General features: G+C 36.0%; 1 pseudogene; it reads right to left on the bottom strand.

The window, feature by feature from the left end:
- Nucleotides 1–3560: 3560 nt before the first annotated feature.
- LOC106977310 (nucleolar protein 10-like) lies at nt 3561–9685 on the bottom strand (annotated as a pseudogene).
- Between the last annotated feature and the right edge of the window lie 573 nt (nt 9686–10258).

Consider the following 10258-nt stretch of genomic DNA (forward strand, 5'->3'; position numbering starts at 1 on the left):
TCTGTGCTGCTGGGTGTGGACCTACTTGGGATTCTCATTCTCCATCTCCCTCTGCCCTCTTGCCTCACTCACTTGCCTGCAGATGCGTGCATTCTCTGTCATAAAATGAAATGGAATAATGAAATGAAATGAAACATTAAAAAATAAAATAAAAATAAAATAAAATGAAATAAAATAAAATATTAAAAAATAAAATAAAATATTAAAAAATATTAAAAAATAAAATAATAAAATAAAATAAAGTAAAGCTCATTACCTTTCTATACTACCCAGAGAGGGATCCATATGGTGTTTCGGGTTCCTCTCATAAATTAAAGGGAAAGTTTCATAAGTTTGATGTCCCACAAACAAAAAAGGAAGATGTCCTCAAATCCGTTGCAGAAGGAACCCACTAAGATAGCACCAGATTTGACTTCCAAATGGAATAGTACATCTATAAAGGAAAAGAGATAGCATCTATATCATAAACCTGAAAAGAACCTAGGAGAAGATTCTGTTGGCAGCTTGTATCATTGAAAGCTCAGCTGATATTCGTGGCATATTCTCCAGGAATACTGGTTGATGAGATGCACTAAAGTTCGCTCTTTGCCCCTGGAGCCACTTCTATTGCTGGCCACTCCACTCATGGAACCTTTCCCAGCCACATTCAGGCAGCCTTTTGGGAGCTGCGACTTCTAGTGGTTACTGGTCCTGGGGCCCACCAGCAGCCTCTCACAGGGGTATGTTGTGTTAATCTGCCTACCATTGCTCTCGGTAACACAGACTTTGCTCTGCACTATGAAGACACTGCCATGCCATGCAACAACAAGGGAGCTCATTCTGCAGGCCTGATATGGTAAATGCTGGCCCAGGGAGCTCTGAGCACATGTGACACCATCTTCCTTGAATATCCACAGGAGGTCATGCCTGTTCTCTACTTATAAAGATCCTGAAGAGAGTGAAAAGGAAAATCAGGTGGAGATTGAACAGGCTGTAACCAAGAAGAAATTTAAGGGTGAATGGATTGCTCCAGCTCCCGAAATTTACTGCTAATTCAACCTAAAGTCTCTGACTAGTCTGAAGGTGTACAGGTTCCTTTTGTGCCTATTGAGTAGTTCCCTACTGAAGACTGAAGCACTCAACCTGTCACCAAAGACCGGTCTGCAACTCCCACTGCTCAGGCCACTGAATGGGTAGAAAGAGCCCCTGAAATTTTAAGTTCTTCTTCCACAGACTCTTGGCCAGAAATGTAAATAAGGGTATTGAAATGTTTCTTAAAAAAAAAAAATTCAGCCCATTATTAACTGCTGTCATGTTGGTCAAGATTACAAAGAATGATAATATCCATTATTAGTGAAAGGGAGAAAACAGATCCCCTCATGAACACTACTGAATGGAATGTAAATTGATACAAAATTTTCTAGAGAAAAATTCCATAATATGTTCTTAAAACTTTTCAATTTTAAAAGATATGTTCTTTGATCTAGGATTTACATTTTTAGATATTTATCCTAAGAAATAATAATGCATTTGCCCAAGGTAGATCTATAAACATGCTTGTCTCAAAAGGATTTATGCCTGAAAAATGAAACAGAAGAGAAAAACAAACAAGCTGGTTTAAAGAGCTGTGTAATCTTTATATGGTACAATACTGTGTGCAATCATCCAAATGATAAAATAGAATATATTATAGACTGGGAAATATATTTAGAGTCTTAGATAACAAAACAAAATAATAACTAATATGTAATTTATGAAATCATATAAAGAAAATATGTATAAATAGAAAAAAGTGTCGAGGTGCCTGCATGGCTCATTCGGTTAAGCGTCTGACTTCAGCTCAGGTCATGATCTTGCAGTTTGTGAGTTGGAGCCCCGCATTGGGCTCTGTGCTGACAGCTCAGAGCCTGGAGCCTGCTTCAGATTCTGTGTCTCCTTCTCTCTGCCCCTCCCCCACTTGCACTCTGTCTCTGTCTGTCTCTCTCAAAAATAAATAAACATTGAAAAAAAGAAAAGAAAAAAGTCTCAAAATATGTAACCAAAAACGTTAACGGGGTTTTCTCTAGTGATCTTTCTTTTTTAATTAAAAATACATTTTCCAAAATATGTAATATTTTATATAAAATGAGGTTTTTAAATTTTTATTTATTCAGTTTTTTTAGAGACAGCATGTGCTTGTGGGGAGGGGCAGAGAGGGAGAGAGAAACCTAAGCAGGCTCCACACTGTCAGTGCAGAGCCCAATGAGGTGCTCAATCTCACAAACTGAGAGTTCATGACCTGAGCTGAGATCAAGAGTCGGATGCTCAACTGACTAAGCCACCCAGGTGCCCAAGTCTTAATTGTAAAAATAAATGATTATTATTTGCACGCTAAAGAGAACACCTGAGGACCAGAGTCCCTATAGATCCCGTTATCCTGTCATTTCTCCCTACTTCCTTTCCCTTCCACATAGCCAACCTGGGTCATTGAATTAACACAACCCACTTAGTCTGGAGGCTCTCACAGGGAGGACAGATATCCTGACTGCATAATAATTCTTCTGTATTTGTGTCCATGGCCCTCCTAAACATTCAGCTTCAGGAATGACATAAATAATGTCAACCAGATAAGCCAAATGCCAAATCTATCCAGATAATTAACAGGGTGATAGATTTTGAAGTTAAATCAACTGAAGCAGTGATATTTAAGGGTAGTGTATTGTTGTTCAAATGAAGGTTTTTTTGTAATGTCTTCTCCAGCCAGTTGTCTTTAATTAAACTTAAGAAACAGATAAAAATCCGTATTTAATCTTTTGAAAAATTAGAAGAATAACTAGTAGTTTCCACTTCTTGCTTCCAGTTATTGCCATTAAATTATATTCTCTTGGTATAACATATACATTTTAAAAAATCCCTAACACACACAAGTAACAAATCTATCAACATATATTTATAAACACGAACATAGCAATATATATACTATATAAGACAGGAATGGTATTTCTGAATGCTTTAATCATAAATGGCAGCAGGTATTATAAGCAAAAAAAGTTCCCAGAAGAAGATCAATCTTCATTTTTAGCATAGGATAACCTTTTGTTTTATGGTACACATTTCACAATATTAAAACAACCTGGTTTACCTGATTAAAATCAGGGGTAAAAGGCCAATGTTAATGAGAAGCAACAATGTATGAAAAGCACCCTGGGGCCATGTATTGACCAGTTGGTGGAGGCCTAGTTTCAAAGTCCTACCGCTGCAGGGACAAGTTATCAAATCTTTTCCTGTGTAGATGTATCAAGAATTTACATAGGGTGCCTGGGTGGCTCAGTCATTAAGCATCTGACTTAGGCTCAGGTCATGATCTCACAACTGGTGAGTTTGAGTCCCATATTGGGTGAGTCAGTGCCCTGCTTTGGGTGAGTTCCAGCCCTGTTTCCTGTAAACACATGAGCCCTAGGTGAGCCCAGCTTCTCTCTCTCTCTTTCTTTCTCTCTCTCTGTCTGCCCCTTGCTCACTTGCACTTTCTCTCTCTCTCTCAAAAAAAAAAAAAAAAAGGTATTTACATAAAATTTTCAAAATGTGCATTCCCCTGTCTGGGTTTAAGGTACTCTAATGATAACCAATTTGGAGTAGAAGTGCTTCTTCCAAATCAGAATTAGGATTGTTTCCAAATTCAGCAAAAACAGCAGTCCTCTTCTGTGTCTTGACTTCAGGTGACTGCTGAAAGACAAAATGTTTCCCTCTCTTGGTGCACCTTCTCAGCCTCCTGTTGATTCCACTGTTCGGAACTTTTCCACATGAATGTCAATTGTTTGCTGCCAGCCCTAGCTTCTGATACACTCAATGTCCCATTTTTTGCCTCAAATTTCAAGTGATCTTCAAGGGTTTTATTCATCAGCTTCTGCTTTGTGACAGAATCTTTGAAGCTTCTGAGTTCTCCTGTTTTGACATCATAAAACTGGGGCTTGAGGACTGTCTGCTGGTTCTCCCTAAGTCCTTCCTGCTGTTTTCTCCTCCTGGTGGAGAAGTCTGTTGTTTCCTGACCTTTTCAACCCATTTTTTTTTTTTTTTATCATCTGAGATGTTAGAACTTTCTGCCTCACTCAGTTTTCCTTTCAGTTCTTCCTCTTCTTTTTCATAAAATATTTATTGCTCTAAGAGTCTTCTTCCTTCACTAATTTTTTAAACAACTGGATTCAAAAGCTTTAATTCTTTACTCTTTGTGTCTGCTTCGAAGTCAGTGTTCTCAAACAATTTTAAGCCAGTCATTGATGAGAATATTAGAAAGGCTCTTAATTTTTTTTTCCATGCAGATTTTCCTTCTCTTCCTCTCCCTCAATTATTAAGTGCCAGCTCTTTGTTAACTTTTGGCATTTCCTTAAGTGGACTCTGTGCACATGGTCTATCTTCTGTCAGATCTTACCTTTCCTATATTCTTCATAAGCAAATGGCTTTACCATCAATTTTACCTGTGACAGTCTTACATCCATGAAAAATCCATGCATATATGCTTCATGAAAAGGTGATCTAATGAGATGTATGAGCCCTAAATTTTCAAAGTCTGTCTTGATGACAAATGTGTAATCATCATGAACTGTGCTTTCAAAATTCTTATAATTCTTCTGTCAAGTTTCCTAAAAAGACACACCACCTGGTAGCAGGACCTAAACCTAGATTACCAGTTTATTATAAAAGGATATAACTCAAGAACAGCCACATGAAAGAGATACATAGGGCATTGTAGAGCAAAAGGGCTCAGATCTTCCATGTCCCCTCCTAGTATGACACTTCTTGAATCTCCACATGTTCCTAACCCAACAGCTCCAAGGATAACGTGTTTTTGTGAACCAAAACATGAAACATGGATGTCATATATAAAAGTATACTTATGGGAAAAGAAATTAAAAAAAAATAAAAGCAAACTTATGGGGACAGTGAAGCAGCTTATTTTAAATCTGCATTTCTTCTGATAGTCTGGGACAGATGATTGATTTAGAAGCATCTTCAGAAAATGCTGGAAAAACTGCTTTTCATCTTATGTTTATTACCACCCCCAGGCTTTCAGAAACAATGTGAAAAATTAGGGTAAGCAGTTCTTAAGAATTTGAGGGTATCAGGACAAAAAAAAATCAATAGAGTAATGTTTTAAATTAACAAATATTTCAACATTTTCAAAATGAAATAGGACTGAGAAGGAATGTGACTGTTTTAAATGCATACCATACGCTAGGTACTTTCTTATATATTAACTTCTTGAGGATACATATCCACTTCATAGGCTATATATAGAAAAGAGTTTGGTCTAGCTAGTTTAGCAGAAATACTAAAGGAAATTAAATATCTCCTAGAATCTCTGGAAGAGTTGGAACAGAACCAGACTTGGATGCTGCACTGACAGGAATGGTACAGAGAGGAAAAAACTCTCAAATAGGACTTAAAAATGAAAATTATTCTGAGAAGTTTAAAAAGCATAATGGAAATTATTATTAGCATCATTAGAAACTAAAAGTCCATTAGAAAACATAGTGAATAACTTCTCTCAACTTTCACATGATTGATCTTCATCTAATTTCATGGCCATTGTAGGTAACTAAAAGCAGTATGTGTCCTTCACACTTGCTGACATTGATTCTAGTTCTAATGATGATTAAGTAAGTGTTACAAATTACAAGACAGTCACCAAAGTGATTATCAGTAGTAGATTGCATTATTTGCTCAGATTATTTGTCCCCTCCCCAACTTTGTCATGCTTCCCCATTGGCAGGGAATATATCCTCTTGCCACACTGACATTGGTTTAGTAGCATGACTTGCTTTGGTCTATGGAGTGTGAGGGGATGTGATATACATTTGTTCAAGTAAAAGTTTTATTTTATTTTTTTACTGTTTTTGTTTGTTTTGTTTCGTTTTTTAAGTAGAACCCAATGCAGGGTTTGAACTCGGGACCCTGAGATCAAGACTTGAGCTGAGATCAAGAGTCTGAGCTCAACCAACTAAGCCACAGCCACCCAAGCACTCCCAAGTAGAAGTTTTAAATGTTTTGCCTGGATTGGTTCTGTCCCACCTGAGAAGCTGTTCTTTGCCATGAGAACATCATGTCACAGATGGTGGCTCCTTATTCAGAAGGGATCCAGGAACGAGAGGACTCATGGACCTGGGCCGAACCCAGTAGAACCCAGTAGAGAACAACCTTCAAATTATACCCACAACAATAAAAAAATGTGCATTGTGGAAAGTGGTGCAATTTTGTTGCTGACATTCACAAAAGTTGGCTAATATACAGGTAAGCACAACTTTTTTAAGTGGGATCAAATTTAGAAGTCACAAATTTAAAGGGAAAATTAGTTCCCTTTAGGATTAAATTAGTACTGAATTTTGCTTCCAGATACCAACCCAAGTAATTTGTTTCTCCCAGGAAAAAGATCTTTTAGCAAAAGGAGAAATATATTCCACAGAGACCTCAATCTCGTAAAAGAAAGTATATAGTGTGTATTTCACTTTTTATACAATACATGAACACCTTTGGAAACTTTACTAAGTTGTATAATATTTTATTAATCATAATCAGTTTCAGATACAAATAAAAATAAAATTGAATGTAGAATTCAGAAGAAATGATAATTAGTATGAATTTGCTTTAAAACAATTTCTATGAACTAAACATCATTATTTCTGGGTATGTTCAAATATAAGACAAAGGGTTTATTTTTTTCCTCCTAAAATATTAACCCTCAAACAACAGCATATAGTTACTTTATATCCAAGTCTCACAAAGTCTACTTATTGCTGGTCCTCTCTCAGTTCCCTAAATTCTGACTAACCAAGTACTATTTAGGAAAAAGACACATTAGTCTGAAACCACACAGGTCAGTACTAGTATGCAGTGATTAATTAGTTGGTGAGAAAGCAAGAAACAATTTTGATACTACAGATTTCTTCATTATTCTAGTGTGTATGACTTCACAACTGCAAGGATTTGATTGTAAATAAACCTTTTAAAATTTACTTAAAAAGCAAAGCAGAAAATGGTTGTGTTGGAGAAATCATGAATGCATATACACATAGGACAATATAAAAACCAAATGTACTCATATTTTTTGATTGTATACTTTTAGGATAAATTTTCCAGTGAGAACATCGTATACAGATCCAAAAGGGGTCTTAGCTAAAAAAAAAATGTGGACCAATAAAATAATGTGCTCTCAACAAATGCATTAGAGGATTCAACAAGGAACTCTAATGACGATAAGACTGTTTTAGAAGATGCACATGGAAAGCTTGACTAAACTATTTTCAAGAAATGTGAAAAAGTGTATTTCTATATTAAAATGTAATTATATAACTTGTGATTTTGACTATAGTTCATAACTTATTTAACAAATTAAATATTAAAAGTTGATATTTAATCATTTTATATACATAATTTAAAAAACTCCTTTTGAATCGTCCCCTCGGGAAAATGGGGGTTAATTCATAGTAGGAATGTGTGGTATCTAACTCCATTCTGACCCATTTCCCTTTAATATCGACTAACTACTGTTATTAAATTTCTCATACTTTTCCCATCCAAGATAAGTTCACTCATTCACTAATCAATTAAAAAGTCTAGAATGCAGTTTACAAGAAAAAAATGTCCATTTTTTCTAACACCAGAAGCCTAAAGATTCAACGGAAAGGCAGAGGTCTTATTTAATCATTCTAACTTTTGTGATTATTTTTACTTTTGATTAATGAAGAATCAGCTAGAATTCAAGAGCCGAAGGGTAAACTGTCACCTCAGGCTCAGATCAACCCTTTGCTAATTAGGACATTGCTGAGCCCAGTTAGACAAGTAATGATTTGACTACTGTCATTAGTAAAAGGGGGTAGCTAAGTTGGTTTCTTCAACCACATTTTAAACTGAATTTTCATTAAATCCATAAAGGCACATTTATTTGAAAAATGGCAAAAACAACAAAAGGAAGACTACATAATTCCCTTTCGGGATTTCCCCCATGGTTTTAAAATTCCGAAATTAGAGGTTGACTTTTACTAATAGGACACACAAATGGAAATTACTTTCCCATTGACATGTGACTGGATTGATATGAGCCCATGTAGGTTAATCCTTCCAGAATAATAGTTAATAGGACTGTCAAAGTTATATCAGAAAATTACACTCTTGTCCTCTCCAGAAAAACATGGCAGAAATAAGAAAATCCAGGGGCACGAAGGTGGCTCAGTCTGTTAAGTGTTTGACTCTTGATTTTAGTTCAGGTCATGATCTCATGGTCATTAGATGGAGCCCCACGTTGGGTTCTGCACTAGGTGTGGAGCCTGCTTGAGATTGTCTCTCTCCCTCTTCCTTCGCGCCTCTCCCACTCATGCTCTCTTTCTCTCGAAAAGAAAAGAAAAGAAAGAAAAGAAAGGAAAAGAAAAGAAAAGAAAAGAAAAGAAAAGAAAAGAAAAGAAAAGAAAAGAAAGGAAAAGAAAAGAAAAGAAAAGAAAAAAGAAAAAATTGGGAATAAGATAATCCAAGATAATCCAATGAGTCTCTTGGAGCCTACCTGCAAAAATTTAACTCTGACCCCTTCAGGTTAGCTTTGTCCAATATTTTAATTTAAAGGATTAGTCTTTTAAAGAAGCACTTGTGCTTTTGGACAACTTGATCTAAAAATAATTTAAAAATTAAGTATGTGTATAAATTTGATTGGTTCCTACTCTCACCTTCAATCTCTTTTCTTGAGCAACCAATTCCCAGGCCAGACAAATCATCCCTAGCTACTAATCCCTTGTTTTTTCATATCTGTAGGAGAGGTATCATACATGCCTGATGACTGTGCTCTGGTGCTTTGCTCTTTGAAGTGTGGTCTGTGGTCAAGCTCACAGAAAAGCTGACTAGAAATGTACTTACAGGCTGCACTCAGACCCACTGTATTAGATACTGCATTTTGAAGATGATTGGTTTGCACTTTTAAAGTCTGAGAAACATTCCTCTTGGTATTTCTTTATTGTTACTCTTTAAAAATATAGATTTTAGCCCAAGCTGCACAGTAGAATCACCTGAGAGACTTTCAAAATCTCCAGCCCTTTGCCCAGGCCTTACATCTGACTATATCAGAATCACTAAAGGTGGTCCAAGGCATCAGAACATTTTAAAGATCCCCAGATGGTCCCAATGTGAAACCAAGGTTCAAATCCTTTAGTGTGAATCAAAATCACGTGGTGGGATTCTTAAAACAGATTCTGGCCTCCAGATGCCCAGCATTTCTGACTTAATAGTAATGGGTGGGGTCTAAGATGTTGTATCTTGAATAAGTTCCACATTGCCAGTGTTTGCTGCCCTAGTGGCCAAGCTTTGAGAAATATGAACTTAGAGGATATGACTCAAAGGTAGAAATTCAAAAATCATTGCCTAGGAAAAAGTTTCCAGCCTATCTCCTGCTATCATCTTATAAATAAATTCATGAACTCAGTATTTATGATGCATTTGACACCCTGAACTTTTTTTCTGAAAACGTGTATCACTACCATTCTCCAGAAACCCAAACACAGAGACACAACATGAACTTTTACCAACACCCAGAACAACTTCACTTTTAAAAAGTCAAACTTCATGTTAGATAGATATACTTGAACACAGCACAAAAACACTTGCCAATGTGTTCTTCCCTCTGGATTTTTCATACCACTAAATGACATCGCCACTTACCCCAGCTATCTAATCTATCAGGCATCAGAGCCATCTTTGATTATTTTTTCTCTTTTACCTTATGTACAATATGCCAACAAGTTCTACTGATCATTTTCCTGTAACACCTTTAATCATATCTTCACCTTACCCTATTATCCAGGAGCAATCAGTTTAGTCTCTATCTCCTCACAGATGATTGTACTTCTCTCTAGCCTCACCCAGTCAGGCACTGACTGCATTCCTAAAATATAAACTGCTTTGCACACACAAATCTTGCTCTCACAATCAAGAGGTGACGATAGTTCTCATAAAATAAAATCCAAAATAAATATGGCATTCAGAAGAATACTTCTACAAATTCATCTTCTCCTTCAGTCCATCTTTCCATTCTGTCTCCCACAACTTTTCTTCATAAGTCTGCTGAATTTCCAAGCCCACTGAAATCTCTTATGAGTCCACAAACATGCTATTTATTTCACTTATATATATATGTATATATGTATATACATATAAATACAAACATGTATAACCAGAATAAATATATAGAATATATTATACATATTCTATACAGTATTAGAATATATACAGTATTACATATGTATGCAACTAGAATACATAATCTATA

This window comes from Acinonyx jubatus, chromosome B1 (genome assembly GCF_027475565.1).
Source record: "Acinonyx jubatus isolate Ajub_Pintada_27869175 chromosome B1, VMU_Ajub_asm_v1.0, whole genome shotgun sequence".
NCBI classification, from domain to species: domain Eukaryota; kingdom Metazoa; phylum Chordata; class Mammalia; order Carnivora; family Felidae; genus Acinonyx; species Acinonyx jubatus.